This window comes from Triturus cristatus, chromosome 1_1 (genome assembly GCF_964204655.1).
Source record: "Triturus cristatus chromosome 1_1, aTriCri1.1, whole genome shotgun sequence".
Lineage (NCBI taxonomy): Eukaryota > Metazoa > Chordata > Amphibia > Caudata > Salamandridae > Triturus > Triturus cristatus.
In genome coordinates, this window is record NC_140579.1 from 1,125,658,927 (window position 1) to 1,125,679,127 (window position 20,201).

Consider the following 20,201-nt stretch of genomic DNA (forward strand, 5'->3'; position numbering starts at 1 on the left):
CTCTAGAGCCTAAGAACCAGGTCAGCAGAGCTGCTTTAAAGCCAGAGAACCATGTTAGAAGAGCTGCTTTAGAGCCAGGTCAGCAGTTCTGCTTTAGAGCCAGAGAGGAAGGTCAGCAGAGCTGCTCTAGAGCCTAAGAACCAGGTCAGCAGAGCTGCTCTAGAGGCAGAGAACCAGGTCAGCAGAGCTGCTTTAGAAGGAGAGAACCAGGTCAGCAGAACTGCTCTAGAGCCAGAGGACCAGGTCAGCCGAGTTGCTGTAGAGCCAGAGAACCAGGTCAGCAGACCTCCTCTAGAGGCTAAGAACCAGGTCAGCAGAGCTGCTCTAGAGCCAGAGAAACCAGGTCAGCAGAGCTGCTTTAGAGGGAGAGAAGCAGGTCAGCAGAGCTGCTTTAGAGGGAGAGAACCAGGTCAGCAGAGCTGCACTAGAGCCAGAGAACCAGGTCAGCAGAGCTGCTTTAGAGTCAGAGAACCAGGTCAGCAGAGCTGCTTAAGAGTCAGAGAACCAGGTCAGCAGAGCTGCTCTAGAGCCTAAGAACCAGGTCAGCAGAGCTGCCCTAGAGGCAGAGAACCAGGTCAGCAAAGCTGCTTTAGAGGGAGAGAACCAGGTCAGCAGAGCTGCTTTAGAGCCAGAGAACCAGGTCAGCAGAGCTGCTGTAGAGACAGAGAAACCAGATCAGCAGAGCTGCTTTAGAGGGAGAGAACCAGGTAAGCAGAGCTGCTCTAGAGCCTAAGAACTAGGTCAGCAGAGCTGCTCTAGAGCCAGAGAACCAGGTCAGCAGAGCTGCTGTAGAGCTAGAGAAACAAGGTCAGCAGAGCTGCTTTAGAGGGAGGGAACCAGATCAGCAGAGCTGCTCCAGAGCCTAAGAACCAGATCAACACAGCTGCTCTAGAGCCAGAGAACCAGGTCAGCAGAGCTGCTTTAGCGCCAGAGATCCAGGTCAGCAGAGCTAATCCAGAGCCTAAGAACCAGGTCAGCAGAGCTGCTTTAGAGTCAGAGAACCAGGTGAGCAAAGCTGCTTAAGAGGCAGAGAACCAGGTCACTAGAGCTGCTCTAGAGCCTAAGAAAAAGGTCAGCAGAGCTGCTCTAGAGGCAGAGAAACCAGGTCAGCAAAGCTGCTTTAGAGGGAGAGAACCAGGTCAGCAGAGCTGCTTTAGAGCCAGAGAACCAGGTCAGCAGAGCTGCTCTAGAGCCTATGATCCAGGTCAGCAGAGCTGCTCCAGGCCCAGAGAACCAGGTCAGCAGAGCTGCGGTAGAGCCAGAGAAACCTGGTCAGCAGATCTGCATTAGAGCCTAAGATGCAGGCAAGCATAGCTTCTCTAGAGCCAGAGAACCAGGTCAGCAGAGCTGCTCTAGAGCCTAAGAATCAGGTCAGCAGAGCTACTCTAGAGCCTAATACCCAGGTCAGCAGAGCTGCTCTAGAGCCAGATAACCAGGTCAGCAGAGCTGCTGTAGAGCCAGAGAAACCAGATCAGCAGAGCTGCTTTAGAGGGAGAGAACCAGGTCAGCAGAGCTGCTCTAGAGCCTAAGAACCAGGTCAGCAGAGCTGCTATTGAGCCAGAGAACCAGGTCAGTAGAGCTGCTGTAGAGCTAGAGAAACAAGGTCAGCAGAGCTGCTTTAGTGGGAGAGAACCAGGTCAGCAGAGCTGCTCCAGAGCCTAAGAACCAGGTCAACACAGCTGCTCTAGAGCCAGAGAACCAGGTGGTCAGCAGAGCTGCTTTAGCGCCAGAGAACCAGGTCAGCAGAGCTGCTTTAGAGCCAGAGAACCAGGTCAGCAGAGCTGTTCTAGAGGCTAAGAACCAGGTCAGCAGAGCTGCTCTAGAGGCAGAGAACCAGGTCAGGAGAGCTGCTTTAGAGGGAGAGAACCAGGTCAGCAGAGCTGCTCTAGAGCCAGAGGACCAGGTCAGCCTAGCTGCTGTAGAACCAGAGAACCAGGTCAGCAGAGCTGCACTAGAGCCTAAGAACAAGGTCAGCAGAGCTGCTCTAGAGCAAGAGAAGCAGGCCAGTAGAGCTGTTTTAGAGGGAGAGAACCAGGTCAGCAGAGCTGCTCTAGAGCCTAAGAACCAGGTCAACACAGCTGCTCTAGAGCCAGAGAACCAGGTCAGCAGAGCTGCTTTAGAGTCAGAGAACCAGGTCAGCAGAGCTGCTTAAGAGCCTAAGAACCACGTCAGCAGAGCTGCTCTAGAGCCTAAGAACCAGGTCAGCAGAGCTGCTCTAGAGGCAGAGAAACCAGGTCAGCAAAGCTCCTTGAGAGGGAGAGAACCAGGTCAGCAGAGCTGCTTTAGAACCAGAGAACCAGGTCAGCAGAGCTGCTTTAGAGCCAGAGAACCAGGTCATCAGAGCTGCTCTAGAGCCTATGAACCAGGTCAGGAGAGCTGCTCCAGGCCCAGAAAACCAGGTCAGCAGAGCTACTGTAGAGCCAGAGAAACCTGGTCAGCAGATCTGCATTCGAGCCTAAGAAGCAGGTAAGCATAGCTGCTCTAGAGCCAGAGAACCAGGTCAGCAGAGCTGCTTTAGAGCCAGAGAACCAAATCAGCAAAGCTGCTCTAGAGCCTAAGAATCAGGTCAGCAGAGCTGCTCTAGAGCCTAATAACTAGGTCAGCAGAGCTGCTCTAGAGCCAGATAACCAGGTCAGCAGAGCTGCTGTAGAGCCATAGAAACCAGATCAGCAGAGCTGCTCTAGAGCCTATGAACCAGGTCAGCAGAGCTGCTCCAGGCCCAGAGAACCAGGTCAGCAGAGCTGCTGTAGAGCCAGAGAAATCTGGTCAGCAGATCTGCATAAGAGCCTAAGAAGCAGGCAAGCATAGCTTCTCTAGAGCCAGATAACCAGGTCAGCAGAGCTACTGTAGAGCCAGAGAAACCAGATCAGCAGAGCTGCTTTAGAGGGAGAGAACCAGGTCAGCAGAGCTACTCTAGAGCCAGAGAACCAGGTCAGCAGAGCTGCTTTAGAGGGAGAAAACCAGGTCAGCAGAGCTGCTCCAGAGCCTAAGAACCAGGTCAACACAGCTGCTCTAGAGCCAGAGAACCAGGTCAGCAGAGCTGCTTTAGAGGGAGAAAACCAGGTCAGCAGAGCTGCTCCAGAGCCTAAGAACCAGGTCAACACAGCTGCTCTAGAGCCAGAGAACCAGGTAAGCAGAGCTGCTTTAGAGTCAGAGAACCAGGTCAGCAGAGCTGCTTAAGAGCCAGAGAACCTGGTCAGCAGAGCTGCTCTAGAGCCTTAGAACCAGGTCAGCAGAGCTGCTCTAGAGGCAGAGAAACCAGGTCAGCAAAGCTGCTTTAGAGGGAGAGAACCAGGTCAGCAGACCTGCTTTAGAGCCAGAGAACCAGGTCAGCAGAGCTGCACTAGAGCCTAAGAACCAGGTCAGCAGAGCTGCTCTAGAGGCAGAGAACCAGGTCAGGAGAGCTGCTTTAGAAGGAGAGAACCAGGTCAGCAGAGCTGCTCTAGAGCCAGAGGACCAGGTCAGCCTAGCTGCTGTAGAGCCGGAGAACCAGGTCAGCAGAGCTGCACTAGAGCCTAAGAACAGGGTCAGCAGAGCTGCTCTAGAGCCAGAGAAGCAGGTCAGTAGAGCTGTTTTAGAGGGAGAGAACCAGGTCAGCAGAGCTGCTCTAGAGCCTAAGAACCAGGTCAGCACAGCTGCTCTAGAGCCAGAGAACCAGGTCAGCAGATATGCTTTAGAGTCAGAGAACCAGGTCAGCAGAGCTGCTTAAGAGCCTAAGAACCAGGTCAGCAGAGCTGCTCTAGAGCCTTAGAACCAGGTCAGCAGAGCGGCTCTAGAGGCAGAGAAACCAGGTCAGCAAAGCTTCTTGAGAGGAAGAGAACCAGGTCAGCAGAGCTGCTTTAGAGCCAGAGAACCAGGTCAGTAGAGCTGCTTTGGAGCCAGAGAACCAGGTCATCAGAGCTGCTCTAGAGCCTATGAACCAGGTCAGGAGAGCTGCTCCATGCCCAGAGAACCAGGTCAGCAGAGCTGCTGTAGAGCCAGAGAAACCTGGCCAGCAGATCTGCATTAGAGCCTGAGAAGCAGGCAAGCATAGCTGGTCTAGAGCCAGGGAACCAGGTCAGCAGAGCTGCTTTAGAGCCAGAGAACCAAGTCAGCTGAGCTGCTCTAGAGCCTAAGAATCAGGTTAGCAGAGCTGCTCTAGAGCCTGATAACTAGGTCAGCAGAGCTGCTCTAGAGCCAGATAACCATGTCAGCAGAGCTGCTGTAGAGCCAGAGAAACCAGATCAGCAGAGCTGCGCTAGAGCCTATGAACCAGGTCAGCTGAGCTGCTCCAGGCCCAGCGAACCAGGTCAGCAGAGCTGCTGTAGAGACAGAGAAACCTGGTCAGCAGATCTGCATTAGAGTCTAAGAAGCAGGCAAGCATAGCTTCTCTAGAGCCAGAGAACCAGGTCAGCAGAGCTGCTCTAGAGCCTAAGAATCAGGTCAGCAGAGCTGCTCTAGAGCCAGATAACCAGGTCAGCAGAGCTGCTCTAGAGCCAGATAACCAGGTCAGCAGAGCTGCTGTAGAGCCAGAGAAACCATATCAGCTGAGCTGCTTTAGAGGGAGAGAACCAGGTCAGCAGAGCTGCTCTAGAGCCTAAGAACCAGGTCAACAGAGCTGCTCTAGAGCCAGAGAACCAGGTCAGCAGAGCTGCTGTAGAGCTAGAGAAACCAGGTCAGCAGAGCTGCTTTAGAGGGAGAGAACCAGCTCAGCAGAGCTGCTCCAGAGCCTAAGAACCAGGTCAACACAGCTGCTCTAGAGCCAGAGAACCAGGTCAGCAGAGCTGCTTTAGCACCAGAGATCCAGGTCAGCAGAGCTAATCCAGAGCCTAAGAACCAGGTCAGCACAGCTGCTCTAGAGCCAGAGAACCAGGTCAGCAGAGCTGCTTTAGCGCCAGAGAACCAGGTCAGCAGAGCTGCTTTAGAGCCAGAGAACCAGGTCAGCAGAGCTGCACTAGAGCCTAAGAACCAAGTCAGCAGAGCTGCTCTAGAGGCTAAGAACCAGGTCAGCAGAGCTGCTCTAGAGGCAGAGAACCAGGTGAGCAGAGCTGCTTTAGAGGGAGAGAACCAGGTCAGCAGAGCTGCTCTAGAGCCAGAGCACCAGGTCAGCCTAGCTGCTGTAGAGCCAGAGAACCAGGTCAGCAGAGCTGCACTAGAGCTTAAGAACAAGGTCAGCAGAGCTGCTCTAGAGCCAGAGAAGCAGGTCAGCAGAGCTGCTTTAGAGGGAGAGAACCAGGTCAGCAGAGCTGCTCTAGAGCCTAAGAACCAGGTCAGCACCTCTGCTCTAGAGCCAGAGAACCAGGTCAGCAGAGCTGCTTTAGAGTCAGAGAACCAGGTCAGTAGAGCTGCTTAAGAGCCAGAGAACCAGGTCAGCAGAGCTGCTCTAGAGCCTAAGAACTAGGTCAGCAAAGCTGCTTGAGAGGGAGAGAAGCAGGTCAGCAGAGCTGCTTTAGAGCCAGAGAACCAGGTCAGCAGAGCTGCTCTGGAGCATATGAACCAGGTCAGCAGAGCTGCTCCAGACCCAGAGAACCAGAACAGCAGAGCTGCTGTAGAGCCAGAGAAACTTGGTCAGCAGATCTGCATTAGAGCCTAAGAAGCAGGCAAGAATAGCTGCTCTAGAGCCAGAGAACCAGGTCAGCAGAGCTGCTCTAGAGCCTAAGAATCAGGTCAGCAGAGCTGCTCTAGAGCCAGGTAACCAGGTCAGCAGAGCTGCTCTAGAGCCAGATAACCAGGTCAGCAGAGCTGCTGTAGAGCCAGAGAAACCAGATCAGCTGAGCTGCTTTAGAGGGAGAGAACCAGGTCAGCAGAGCTGCTCTAGAGCCTAAGAACCAGGTCAACAGAGCTGCTCTAGAGCCAGAGAACCAGGTCAGCAGAGCTGCTGTAGAGCTAGAGAAACCAGGTCAGCAGAGCTGCTTTAGAGGGAGAGAACCAGGTCAGCAGAGCTGCTCCAGAGCCTAAGAACCAGGTCAACACAGCTGCTCTAGAGCCAGACAACCAGGTCAGCAGAGCTGCTTTATCACCAGAGATCCAGGTCAGCAGAGCTAATCCAGAGCCTAAGAACCAGGTCAGCACAGCTGCTCTAGAGCCAGAGAACCAGGTCAGCAGAGCTGCTTTAGCGCCAGAGAACCAGGTCAGCAGAGCTGCTTTAGAGCCAGAGAACCAGGTCAGCAGAGCTGCACTAGAGCCTAAGAACCAAGTCAGCAGAGCTGCTCTAGAGGCTAAGAACCAGGTCAGCAGAGCTGCTCTAGAGGCAGAGAACAAGGTCAGCAGAGCTGCTTTAGAGGGAGAGAACCAGGTCAGCAGAGCTGCTCTAGAGCCAGAGCACCAGGTCAGCCTAGCTGCTGTAGAGCCAGAGAACCAGGTCAGCAGAGCTGCACTAGAGCTTAAGAACAAGGTCGGCAGAGCTGCTCTAGAGCCAGAGAAGCAGGTCAGCAGAGCTGCTTTAGAGGGAGAGAACCAGGTCAGCAGAGCTGCTCTAGAGCCTAAGAACTAGGTCAGCAAAGCTGCTTGAGAGGGAGAGAACCAGGTCAGCAGAGCTGTTTTAGAGCCAGAGAACCAGGTCAGCAGAGCTGCTCTGGAGCATATGAACCAGGTCAGCAGAGCTGCTCCAGACCCAGAGAACCAGAACAGCAGAGCTGCTGTAGAGCCAGAGAAACCTGGTCAGCAGATCTGCATTAGAGCCTAAGAAGCAGGCAAGAATAGCTGCTCTAGAGCCAGAGAACCAGGTCAGCAGAGCTGCTCTAGAGCCTAAGAATCAGGTCAGCAGAGCTGCTCTAGAGCCAGGTAACCAGGTCAGCAGAGCTGCTCTAGAGCCAGATAACCAGGCCAGCAGAGCTGCTGTAGAGCCAGAGAAACCAGATCAGCTGAGCTGCTTTAGAGGGAGAGAACCAGGTCAGCAGAGCTGCTCTAGAGCCTAAGAACCAGGTCAACAGAGCTGCTCTAGAGCCAGAGAACCAGGTCAGCAGAGCTGCTGTAGAGCTAGAGAAACCAGGTCAGCAGAGCTGCTTTAGAGGGAGAGAACCAGGTCAGCAGAGCTGCTCCAGAGCCTTAAAACCAGGTCAACACAGCTGCTCTAGAGCCAGACAACCAGGTCAGCAGAGCTGCTTTATCACCAGAGATCCAGGTCAGCAGAGCTAATCCAGAGCCAAAGACCCAGGTCAGCACAGCTGCTCTAGAGCCAGAGAACCAGGTCAGCAGAGCTGCTTTAGCGCCAGAGAACCAGGTCAGCAGAGCTGCTTTAGAGCCAGAGAACCAGGTCAGCAGAGCTGCACTAGAGCCTAAGAACCAAGTCAGCAGAGCTGCTCTAGAGGCTAAGAACCAGGTCAGCAGAGCTGCTCTAGAGGCAGAGAACAAGGTCAGCAGAGCTGCTTTAGAGGGAGAGAACCAGGTCAGCAGAGCTGCTCTAGAGCCAGAGCACTAGGTCAGCCTAGCTGCTGTAGAGCCAGAGAACCAGGTCAGCAGAGCTGCACTAGAGCTTAAGAACAAGGTCGGCAGAGCTGCTCTAGAGCCAGAGAAGCAGGTCAGCAGAGCTGCTTTAGAGGGAGAGAACCAGGTCAGCAGAGCTGCTCTAGAGCCCAAGAACCAGGTCAGCAACGCTGCTCTAGAGCCAGAGAACCAGGTCAGCAGAGCTGCTTTAGAGTCAGAGAACCAGGTCAGTAGAGCTGCTTAAGAGCCAGAGAACCAGGTCAGCAGAGCTGCTCTAGAGCCTAAGAACCAGGTCAGCAAAGCTGCTTGAGAGGGAGAGAACCAGGTCAGCAGAGCTGCTTTAGAGCCAGAGAACCAGGTCAGCAGAGCTGCTCTGGAGCCTATGAACCAGGTCAGCAGAGCTGCTCCAGACCCAGAGAACCAGGACAGCAGAGCTGCTGTAGAGCCAGAGAAACCTGGTCAGCAGATCTGCATTAGAGCCTAAGAAGCAGGCAAGAATAGCTGCTCTAGAGCCAGAGAACCAGGTCAGCAGAGCTGCTCTAGAGCCTAAGAATCAGGTCAGCAGAGCTGCTCTAGAGCCTAATACCCAGGTGAGCAGAGCTGCTTTAGAGCCAGATAACCAGGTCAGCAGAGCTGCTGTAGAGCTAGAGAAACCAGATCAGCAGACCTGCTTTAGAGGGAGAGAACCAGGTCAGCAGAGGTGCTCTAGAGCCTAAGAATCAGGTCAGCAGAGCTGCTCTAGAGCCAGATAACCAGGTCAGCAGAGCTGCTCTAGAGCCAGATAACCAGGTCAGCAGAGCTGCTGTAGAGCCAGAGAAACCAGATCAGCTGAGCTGCTTTAGAGGGAGAGAACCAGGTCAGCAGAGCTGCTCTAGAGCCTAAGAACCAGGTCAACAGAGCTGCTCTAGAGCCAGAGAACCAGGTCAGCAGAGCTGCTGTAGAGCTAGAGAAACCAGGTCAGCAGAGCTGCTTTAGAGGGAGAGAACCAGGTCAGCAGAGCTGCTCCAGAGCCTAAGAACCAGGTCAACACAGCTGCTCTAGAGCCAGAGAACCAGGTCAGCAGAGCTGCTTTAGCACCAGAGATCCAGGTCAGCAGAGCTAATCCAGAGCCTAAGAACCAGGTCAGCACAGCTGCTCTAGAGCCAGAGAACCAGGTCAGCAGAGCTGCTTTAGCGCTAGAGAACCAGGTCAGCAGAGCTGCTTTAGAGCCAGAGAACCAGGTCAGCAGAGCTGCACTAGAGCCTAAGAACCAAGTCAGCAGAGCTGCTCTAGAGGCTAAGAACCAGGTCAGCAGAGCGGCTCTAGAGGCAGAGAACCAGGTCAGCAGAGCTGCTTTAGAGGGAGAGAACCAGGTCAGCAGAGCTGCTCTAGAGCCAGAGCACCAGGTCAGCCTAGCTGCTGTAGAGCCAGAGAACCAGGTCAGCAGAGCTGCACTAGAGCTTAAGAACAAGGTCAGCAGAGCTGCTCTAGAGCCAGAGAAGCAGGTCAGCAGAGCTGCTTTAGAGGGAGAGAACCAGGTCAGCAGAGCTGCTCTAGAGCCTAAGAACCAGGTCAGCACCTCTGCTCTAGAGCCAGAGAACCAGGTCAGCAGAGCTGCTTTAGAGTCAGAGAACCAGGTCAGTAGAGCTGCTTAAGAGCCAGAGAACCAGGTCAGCAGAGCTGCTCTAGAGCCTAAGCACCAGGTCAGCAGAGCTGCTTTAGAGCCAGAGAACCAGGTCAGCAGAGCTGCTCTGGAGCCTATGAACCAGGTCAGCAGAGCTGCTCCAGACCCAGAGAACCAGAACAGCAGAGCTGCTGTAGAGCCAGAGAAACCTGGTCAGCAGATCTGCATTAGAGCCTAAGAAGCAGGCAAGAATAGCTGCTCTAGAGCCAGAGAACCAGGTCAGCAGAGCTGCTCTAGAGCCTAAGAATCAGGTCAGCAGAGCTGCTCTAGAGCCAGGTAACCAGGTCAGCAGAGCTGCTCTAGAGCCAGATAACCAGGTCAGCAGAGCTGCTGTAGAGCCAAGAAACCAGATCAGCTGAGCTGCTTTAGAGGGAGAGAACCAGGTCAGCAGAGCTGCTCTAGAGCCTAACAACCCGGTCAACAGAGCTGCTCTAGAGCCAGAGAACCAGGTCAGCAGAGCTGCTGTAGAGCTAGAGAAACCAGGTCAGCAGAGCTGCTTTAGAGGGAGAGAACCAGGTCAGCAGAGCTGCTACAGAGCCTAAGAACCAGGTCAACACAGCTGCTCTAGAGCCAGACAACCAGGTCAGCAGAGCTGCTTTATCACCAGAGATCCAGGTCAGCAGAGCTAATCCAGAGCCTAAGAACCAGGTCAGCACAGCTGCTCTAGAGCCAGAGAACCAGGTCAGCAGAGCTGCTTTAGCACCAGAGAACCAGGTCAGCAGAGCTGCTTTAGAGCCAGAGAACCAGGTCAGCAGAGCTGCACTAGAGCCTAAGAACCAAGTCAGCAGAGCTGCTCTAGAGGCTAAGAACCAGGTCATCAGAGCTGCTCTAGAGGCAGAGAACAAGGTCAGCAGAGCTGCTTTAGAGGGAGAGAACCAGGTCAGCAGAGCTGCTCTAGAGCCAGAGCACCAGGTCAGCCTAGCTGCTGTAGAGCCAGAGAACCAGGTCAGCAGAGCTGCACTAGAGCCTAAGAACAAGGTCAGCAGAGCTGCTCTAGAGCCAGAGAAGCAGGTCAGCAGAGCTGTTTTATAGGGAGAGAACCAGGTCATCAGAGCTGCTCTAGAGCCTAAGAACCAGGTCAGCACAGCTGCTCTAGAGCCAGGGAACGAGGTCAGCAGAGTTGCTTTAGATTCAGAGAACCAGGTCAGCAGAGCTGCTCTAGAGCCTAAGAACCAGGTCAGCAGAGCTGCTCTAGAGGCAGACAAACCAGGTCAGCAAAGCTGCTTGAGAGGGAGAGAACCAGGTCAGCAGAGCTGCTTTAGAGCTAGAGAACCAGGTCATTAGAGCTGCTCTAGAGCCTATGAACCAGGTCAGGAGAGCTGCTGCAGGCCCAGAGAACCAGGTCAGCAGAGCTGTTGTAGAGCCAGAGAAACCTGGTCAGCAGATCTGCATTAGAGCCTAAGAAGCAGGCAAGCATAGCTGCTCTAGAGCCAGAGAACCAGGTCAGCAGAGCTGCTTTAGAGCCAGAGAACCAAGTCAGCAGAGCTGCTCTAGAGCCTAAGTATCAGGTCAGCAGAGCTGCTCTAGAGCCTAATAACTAGGTCAGCAGAGCTGCTCTAGAGCTAGATAACCAGGTCAGCAGAGCTGCTGTAGAGCCAGAGAAACCAGATCAGCAGAGCTGCTCTAGAGCCTGTGAACCAGGTCAGCAGAGCTGCTCCAGGCCCAGAGAACCAGGTCAACAGAGCTGCTGTAGAGTCAGAGAAACCTGGTCAGCAGATCTGCATTAGAACCTAAGAAGCAGGCAAGCATAGCTTCTCTAGAGCCAGAGAACCACGTCAGCAGAGCTGATATAGAGCCTAAGAATCAGGTCAGCAGAGCTGCTCTAGAGCCTAATAACCAGATCAGCAGAGCTGCCCTAGAGCCAGATAACTAGGTCAGCAGAGCTGCTGTAGAGCCAGAGAAACCAGATCAGCCGAGCTGCTTTAGAGGGAGAGAACCAAGTCAGAAGAGCTGCTCTAGAGCCTAAGAACCAGGTCAACAGAGCTGCTCTAGAGCCAGAGAACCAGGTCAGCAGAGCTGCTGTAGAGCTAGAGAAACCAGGTCAGCAGAGCTGCTTTAGAGGGAGAGAACCAGGTCAGCAGAGCTGCTCCAGAGCCTAAGAACCAGGTCAACACAGCTGCTCTAGAGCCAGAGAACCAGGTCAGCAGAGCTGCTTTAGCACCAGAGATCCAGGTCAGCAGAGCTAATCTAGAGCCTAAGAACCAGGTCAGCACAGCTGCTCTAGAGCCAGAGAACCAGGTCAGCAGAGCTGCTTTAGTGCCAGAGAACCAGGTCAGCAGAGCTGCTTTAGAGCCAGAGAACCAGGTCAGCAGAGCTGCACTAGAGCCTAAGAACCAGGTCAGCAGAGCTGCTCTAGAGCCAGAGGCCCAGGGCAGCCTAGCTGCTGTAGAGCCAGAGAACCAGGTCAGCAGAGCTGCACTAGAGCCTAAGAACAAGGTCAGCACAGCTGCTCTAGAGCCAGAGAAGCAGGTCAGCAGAGTTGCTTTAGAGGGAGAGAACCAGGGCAGCAGAGCTGCTCTAGAGCCTAAGAACCAGGTCAGCACAGCTGCTCTAGAGCCAGAGAACCAGGTCAGCAGAGCTGCTTTAGAGACAGAGCACCAGGTCAGTAGAGTTGCTTAAGAGCCAGAGAACCAGGTCAGCAGAGCTGCTCTAGAGCCTAAGAACCAGGTCAGCAAAGCTGCTTGAGAGGGAGAGAACCAGGTCAGCAGAGCTGCTTTAGAACCAGAGAACCAGGTCAGCAGAGCTGATCTAGAGCCTATGAACCAGGTCTGCAGAGCTGCTCCAGGCCCAGAGAACCAGGTCAGCACAGCTGCTGTAGAGCCAGAGAAACCTGGTCAGCAGATCTGCATTAGAGCCTAAGAAACAGGCAATAATAGAGCCAGAGAACAAGGTCAGCAGAGCTGCTTTAGAGCCAGAGAACCAGGTCAGCAGAGCTGCTCTAGAGCCTACGAATCAGGTCAGCAGAGGTGCTCTAGAGCCTAATAACCAGGTCATCAGAGCTGCTCTAGAGCCAGATAACCAGGTCAGCAGAGCTGCTGTAGAGCCAGAGAAACCAGATCAGCAGAGCTGCTTTAGAAGGAGAGAACCAGGTCAGCAGATCTGCTCTAGAGCCACAGAACCAGGTCAGCAGAGCTGCTGTAGATCCAGAGAAGCAGGTCAGCAGAGCTGCTTTAGAGGGAGAGAACCAGGTCAGCACAGCTGCTCTAGAGCCTAAGAACCAGGTCAGCACCGCTGCTCTAGAGCCAGAGAACCAGGTCAGCAGAGCTGCTTTAGAGTCAGAGAACCAGGTCAGTAGAGCTGCTTAAGAGACAGAGAACCAGGTCAGCAGAGCTGCTCTAGAGCCTAAGAACCAGGTCAGCAAAGCTGCTTGAGAGGGAGAGAACCAGGTCAGCAGAGCTGCTTTAGAGCCAGAGAACCAGGTCAGCAGAGCTGCTCTGGAGCCTATGAACCAGGTCAGCAGAGCTGCTCCAGACCCAGAGAACCAGGACAGCAGAGCTGCTGTAGAGCCAGAGAAACCTGGTCAGCAGATCTGCATTAGAGCCTAAGAAGCAGGCAAGAATAGCTGCTCTAGAGCCAGAGAACCAGGTCAGCAGAGCTGCTCTAGAGCCTAAGAATCAAGTCAGTAGAGCTGCTCTAGAGCCTAATACCCAGGTCAGCAGAGCTGCTCTAGAGCCAGATAACCAGGTCAGCAGAGCTGCTGTAGAGCCAGAGAAACCAGATCAGCAGAGCTGCTTTAGAGGGAGAGAACCAGGTCAGCAGAGCTGCTCTAGAGCCTAAGAACCAGGTCAGCAGAGCTGCTCTAGAGCCAGAGAACCAGGTCAGCAGAGCTGCTGTAGAGCTAGAGAAACAAGGTCAGCAGAGCTGCTTTAGAGGGAGAGAACCAGGTCAGCAGAGCTGCACCAAAGCCTAAGAACCAGGTCAACACAGCTGCTCTAGAGCCAGAGAACCAGGTCAGCAGAGCTGCTTTAGCGCCAGAGATCCAGGTCAGCAGAGCTAATCCAGAGCCTAAGAACCAGGTCAACACATCTGCTCTAGAGCCAGAGAACCAGGTCAGCAGAGCTGCTTTAGCACCAGAGATCCAGGTCAGCAGAGCTAATCCAGAGCCTAAGAACCAGGTCAGCACAGCTGCTCTAGAGCCAGAGAACCAGGTCAGCAGAGCTGCTTTAGCGCCAGAGAACCAGGTCAGCAGAGCTGCTTTAGAGCCAGAGAACCAGGTCAGCAGAGCTGCACTAGAGCCTAAGAACCAAGTCAGCAGAGCTGCTCTAGAGGCTAAGAACCAGGTCAGCAGAGCGGCTCTAGAGGCAGAGAACCAGGTCAGCAGAGCTGCTTTAGAGGGAGAGAACCAGGTCAGCAGAGCTGCTCTAGAGCCAGAGCACCAGGTCAGCCTAGCTGCTGTAGAGCCAGAGAACCAGGTCAGCAGAGCTGCACTAGAGCTTAAGAACAAGGTCAGCAGAGCTGCTCTAGAGCCAGAGAAGCAGGTCAGCAGAGCTGCTTTAGAGGGAGAGAACCAGGTCAGCAGAGCTGCTCTAGAGCCTAAGAACCAGGTCAGCACCTCTGCTCTAGAGCCAGAGAACCAGGTCAGCAGAGCTGCTTTAGAGTCAGAGAACCAGGTCAGTAGAGCTGCTTAAGAGCCAGAGAACCAGGTCAGCAGAGCTGCTCTAGAGCCTAAGAACCAGGTCAGCAGAGCTGCTTTAGAGCCAGTGAACCAGGTCAGCAGAGCTGCTCTGGAGCCTATGAACCAGGTCAGCAGAGCTGCTCCAGACCCAGAGAACCAGAACAGCAGAGCTGCTGTAGAGCCAGAGAAACCTGGTCAGCAGATCTGCATTAGAGCCTAAGAAGCAAGCAAGAATAGCTGCTCTAGAGCCAGAGAACCAGGTCAGCAGAGCTGCTCTAGAGCCTAAGAATCAGGTCAGCAGAGCTGCTCTAGAGCCAGGTAACCAGGTCAGCAGAGCTGCTCTAGAGCCAGATAACCAGGTCAGCAGAGCTGCTGTAGAGCCAAGAAACCAGATCAGCTGAGCTGCTTTAGAGGGAGAGAACCAGGTCAGCAGAGCTGCTCTAGAGCCTAACAACCAGGTCAACAGAGCTGCTCTAGAGCCAGAGAACCAGGTCAGCAGAGCTGCTGTAGAGCTAGAGAAACCAGGTCAGCAGAGCTGCTTTAGAGGGAGAGAACCAGGTCAGCAGTGCTGCTACAGAGCCTAAGAACCAGGTCAACACAGCTGCTCTAGAGCCAGACAACCAGGTCAGCAGAGCTGCTTTATCACCAGAGATCCAGGTCAGCAGAGCTAATCCAGAGCCTAAGAACCAGGTCAGCACAGCTGCTCTAGAGCCAGAGAACCAGGTCAGCAGAGCTGCTTTAGCACCAGAGAACCAGGTCAGCAGAGCTGCTTTAGAGCCAGAGAACCAGGTCAGCAGAGCTGCACTAGAGCCTAAGAACCAAGTCAGCAGAGCTGCTCTAGAGGCTAAGAACCAGGTCATCAGAGCTGCTCTAGAGGCAGAGAACAAGGTCAGCAGAGCTGCTTTATAGGGAGAGAACCAGGTCATCAGAGCTGCTCTAGAGCCTAAGAACCAGGTCAGCACAGCTGCTCTAGAGCCAGGGAACGAGGTCAGCAGAGTTGCTTTAGATTCAGAGAACCAGGTCAGCAGAGCTGCTCTAGAGCCTAAGAACCAGGTCAGCAGAGCTGCTCTAGAGGCAGACAAACCAGGTCAGCAAAGCTGCTTGAGAGGGAGAGAACCAGGTCAGCAGAGCTGCTTTAGAGCTAGAGAACCAGGTCATTAGAGCTGCTCTAGAGCCTATGAACCAGGTCAGGAGAGCTGCTGCAGGCCCAGAGAACCAGGTCAGCAGAGCTGTTGTAGAGCCAGAGAAACCTGGTCAGCAGATCTGCATTAGAGCCTAAGAAGCAGGCAAGCATAGCTGCTCTAGAGCCAGAGAATCAGGTCAGCAGAGCTGCTTTAGAGCCAGAGAACCAAGTCAGCAGAGCTGCTCTAGAGCCTAAGTATCAGGTCAGCAGAGCTGCTCTAGAGCCTAATAACTAGGTCAGCAGAGCTGCTCTAGAGCTAGATAACCAGGTCAGCAGAGCTGCTGTAGAGCCAGAGAAACCAGATCAGCAGAGCTGCTCTAGAGCCTGTGAACCAGGTCAGCAGAGCTGCTCCAGGCCCAGAGAACCAGGTCAACAGAGCTGCTGTAGAGTCAGAGAAACCTGGTCAGCAGATCTGCATTAGAACCTAAGAAGCAGGCAAGCATAGCTTCTCTAGAGCCAGAGAACCACGTCAGCAGAGCTGATATAGAGCCTAAGAATCAGGTCAGCAGAGCTGCTCTAGAGCCTAATAACCAGGTCAGCAGAGCTGCCCTAGAGCCAGATAACTAGGTCAGCAGAGCTGCTGTAGAGCCAGAGAAACCAGATCAGCCGAGCTGCTTTAGAGGGAGAGAACCAAGTCAGAAGAGCTGCTCTAGAGCCTAAGAACCAGGTCAACAGAGCTGCTCTAGAGCCAGAGAACCAGGTCAGCAGAGCTGCTGTAGAGCTAGAGAAACCAGGTCAGCAGAGCTGCTTTAGAGGGAGAGAACCAGGTCAGCAGAGCTGCTCCAGAGCCTAAGAACCAGGTCAACACAGCTGCTCTAGAGCCAGAGAACCAGGTCAGCAGAGCTGCTTTAGCACCAGAGATCCAGGTCAGCAGAGCTAATCTAGAGCCTAAGAACCAGGTCAGCACAGCTGCTCTAGAGCCAGAGAACCAGGTCAGCAGAGCTGCTTTAGTGCCAGAGAACCAGGTCAGCAGAGCTGCTTTAGAGCCAGAGAACCAGGTCAGCAGAGCTGCACTAGAGCCTAAGAACCAGGTCAGCAGAGCTGCTCTAGAGGCTAAGAACCAGGTCAGCAGAGCTGCTCTAGAGGCAGAGAACCAGGTCAGCAGAGCTGCTTTAGAGGGAGAGAACCAGGTCAGCAGAGCTGCTCTAGAGCCAGAGGCCCAGGGCAGCCTAGCTGCTGTAGAGCCAGAGAACCAGGTCAGCAGAGCTGCACTAGAGCCTAAGAACAAGGTCAGCAGAGCTGCTCTAGAGCCAGAGAAGCAGGTCAGCAGAGTTGCTTTAGAGGGAGAGAACCAGGGCAGCAGAGCTGCTCTAGAGCCTAAGAACCAGGTCAGCACAGCTGCTCTAGAGCCAGAGAACCAGGTCAGCAGAGCTGCTTTAGAGTCAGAGCACCAGGTCAGTAGAGTTGCTTAAGAGCCAGAGAACCAGGTCAGCAGAGCTGCTCTAGAGCCTAAGAACCAGGTCAGCAAAGCTGCTTGAGAGGGAGAGAACCAGGTCAGCAGAGCTGCTTTAGAACCAGAGAACCAGGTCAGCAGAGCTGATCTAGAGCCTATGAACCAGGTCTGCAGAGCTGCTCCAGGCCCAGAGAACCAGGTCAGCACAGCTGCTGTAGAGCCAGAGAAACCTGGTCAGCAGATCTGCATTAGAGCCTAAGAAACAGGCAATAATAGAGCCAGAGAACAAGGTCAGCAGAGCTGCTTTAGAGCCAGAAAACCAGGGCAGCAGAGCTGCTCTAGAGCCTAAGAACCAGGTCAGCACAGCTGCTCTAGAGCCAGAGAACCAGGTCAGCAGAGCTGCTTTAGAGTCAGAGCACCAGGTCAGTAGAGTTGCTTAAGAGCCAGAGAACCAGGTCAGCAGAGCTGCTCTAGAGCCTAAGAACCAGGTCAGCAAAGCTGCTTGAGAGGGAGAGAACCAGGTCAGCAGAGCTGCTTTAGAACCAGAGAACCAGGTCAGCAGAGCTGATCTAGAGCCTATGAACCAGGTCTGCAGAGCTGCTCCAGGCCCAGAGAACCAGGTCAGCACAGCTGCTGTAGAGCCAGAGAAACCTGGTCAGCAGATCTGCATTAGAGCCTAAGAAACAGGCAATAATAGAGCCAGAGAACAAGGTCAGCAGAGTTGCTTTAGATTCAGAGAACCAGGTCAGCAGAGCTGCTCTAGAGCCTAAGAACCAGGTCAGCAGAGCTGCTCTAGAGGCAGACAAACCAGGTCAGCAAAGCTGCTTGAGAGGGAGAGAACCAGGTCAGCAGAGCTGCTTTAGAGCTAGAGAACCAGGTCATTAGAGCTGCTCTAGAGCCTATGAACCAGGTCAGGAGAGCTGCTGCAGGCCCAGAGAACCAGGTCAGCAGAGCTGTTGTAGAGCCAGAGAAACCTGGTCAGCAGATCTGCATTAGAGCCTAAGAAGCAGGCAAGCATAGCTGCTCTAGAGCCAGAGAATCAGGTCAGCAGAGCTGCTTTAGAGCCAGAGAACCAAGTCAGCAGAGCTGCTCTAGAGCCTAAGTATCAGGTCAGCAGAGCTGCTCTAGAGCCTAATAACTAGGTCAGCAGAGCTGCTCTAGAGCTAGATAACCAGGTCAGCAGAGCTGCTGTAGAGCCAGAGAAACCAGATCAGCAGAGCTGCTCTAGAGCCTGTGAACCAGGTCAGCAGAGCTGCTCCAGGCCCAGAGAACCAGGTCAACAGAGCTGCTGTAGAGTCAGAGAAACCTGGTCAGCAGATCTGCATTAGAACCTAAGAAGCAGGCAAGCATAGCTTCTCTAGAGCCAGAGAACCACGTCAGCAGAGCTGATATAGAGCCTAAGAATCAGGTCAGCAGAGCTGCTCTAGAGCCTAATAACCAGGTCAGCAGAGCTGCCCTAGAGCCAGATAACTAGGTCAGCAGAGCTGCTGTAGAGCCAGAGAAACCAGATCAGCCGAGCTGCTTTAGAGGGAGAGAACCAAGTCAGAAGAGCTGCTCTAGAGCCTAAGAACCAGGTCAACAGAGCTGCTCTAGAGCCAGAGAACCAGGTCAGCAGAGCTGCTGTAGAGCTAGAGAAACCAGGTCAGCAGAGCTGCTTTAGAGGGAGAGAACCAGGTCAGCAGAGCTGCTCCAGAGCCTAAGAACCAGGTCAACACAGCTGCTCTAGAGCCAGAGAACCAGGTCAGCAGAGCTGCTTTAGCACCAGAGATCCAGGTCAGCAGAGCTAATCTAGAGCCTAAGAACCAGGTCAGCACAGCTGCTCTAGAGCCAGAGAACCAGGTCAGCAGAGCTGCTTTAGTGCCAGAGAACCAGGTCAGCAGAGCTGCTTTAGAGCCAGAGAACCAGGTCAGCAGAGCTGCACTAGAGCCTAAGAACCAGGTCAGCAGAGCTGCTCTAGAGGCTAAGAACCAGGTCAGCAGAGCTGCTCTAGAGGCAGAGAACCAGGTCAGCAGAGCTGCTTTAGAGGGAGAGAACCAGGTCAGCAGAGCTGCTCTAGAGCCAGAGGCCCAGGGCAGCCTAGCTGCTGTAGAGCCAGAGAACCAGGTCAGCAGAGCTGCACTAGAGCCTAAGAACAAGGTCAGCAGAGCTGCTCTAGAGCCAGAGAAGCAGGTCAGCAGAGTTGCTTTAGAGGGAGAGAACCAGGGCAGCAGAGCTGCTCTAGAGCCTAAGAACCAGGTCAGCACAGCTGCTCTAGAGCCAGAGAACCAGGTCAGCAGAGCTGCTTTAGAGTCAGAGCACCAGGTCAGTAGAGTTGCTTAAGAGCCAGAGAACCAGGTCAGCAGAGCTGCTCTAGAGCCTAAGAACCAGGTCAGCAAAGCTGCTTGAGAGGGAGAGAACCAGGTCAGCAGAGCTGCTTTAGAACCAGAGAACCAGGTCAGCAGAGCTGATCTAGAGCCTATGAACCAGGTCTGCAGAGCTGCTCCAGGCCCAGAGAACCAGGTCAGCACAGCTGCTGTAGAGCCAGAGAAACCTGGTCAGCAGATCTGCATTAGAGCCTAAGAAACAGGCAATAATAGAGCCAGAGAACAAGGTCAGCAGAGCTGCTTTAGAGCCAGAAAACCAGGTCAGCAGAGCTGCTCTAGAGCCTACGAATCAGGTCAGCAGAGGTGCTCTAGAGCCTAATAACCAGGTCATCAGAGCTGCTCTAGAGCCAGATAACCAGGTCAGCAGAGCTGCTGTAGAGCCAGAGAAACCAGATCAGCAGAGCTGCTTTAGAAGGAGAGAACCAGGTCAGCAGATCTGCTCTAGAGCCACAGAACCAGGTCAGCAGAGATGCTGTAGATCCAGAGAAGCAGGTCAGCAGAGCTGCTTTAGAGGGAGAGAACCAGGTCAGCACAGCTGCTCTAGAGCCTAAGAACCAGGTCAGCACCGCTGCTCTAGAGCCAGAGAACCAGGTCAGCAGAGCTGCTTTAGAGTCAGAGAACCAGGTCAGTAGAGCTGCTTAAGAGACAGAGAACCAGGTCAGCAGAGCTGCTCTAGAGCCTAAGAACCAGGTCAGCAAAGCTGCTTGAGAGGGAGAGAACCAGGTCAGCAGAGCTGCTTTAGAGCCAGAGAACCAGGTCAGCAGAGCTGCTCTGGAGCCTATGAACCAGGTCAGCAGAGCTGCTCCAGACCCAGAGAACCAGGACAGCAGAGCTGCTGTAGAGCCAGAGAAACCTGGTCAGCAGATCTGCATTAGAGCCTAAGAAGCAGGCAAGAATAGCTGCTCTAGAGCCAGAGAACCAGGTCAGCAGAGCTGCTCTAGAGCCTAAGAATCAAGTCAGTAGACCTGCTCTAGAGCCTAATACCCAGGTCAGCAGAGCTGCTCTAGAGCCAGATAACCAGGTCAGCAGAGCTGCTGTAGAGCCAGAGAAACCAGATCAGCAGAGCTGCTTTAGAGGGAGAGAACCAGGTCAGCAGAGCTGCTCTAGAGCCTAAGAACCAGGTCAGCAGAGCTGCTCTAGAGCCAGAGAACCAGGTCAGCAGAGCTGCTGTAGAGCTAGAGAAACAAGGTCAGCAGAGCTGCTTTAGAGGAAGAGAACCAGGTCAGCAGAGCTGCACCAAAGCCTAAGAACCAGGTCAACACAGCTGCTCTAGAGCCAGAGAACCAGGTCAGCAGAGCTGCTTTAGCGCCAGAGATCCAGGTCAGCAGAGCTAATCCAGAGCCTAAGAACCAGGTCAGCACAGCTGCTCTAGAGCCAGAGAACCAGATGGTCAGCAGAGCTGCTTTAGCGCCAGAGAACCAGGTCAGCAGAGCTGCACTAGAGCCTAAGAACCAGGTCAGCAGAGCTGCTCTAGAGGCTAAGAACCAGGTCAGCAGAGCTGCTGTAGAGCCAGAGAACCAAGTCAGCAGAGCTACACTAGAGCCTAAGAACAAGGTCAGCAGAGCTGCTCTAGAGCCAGA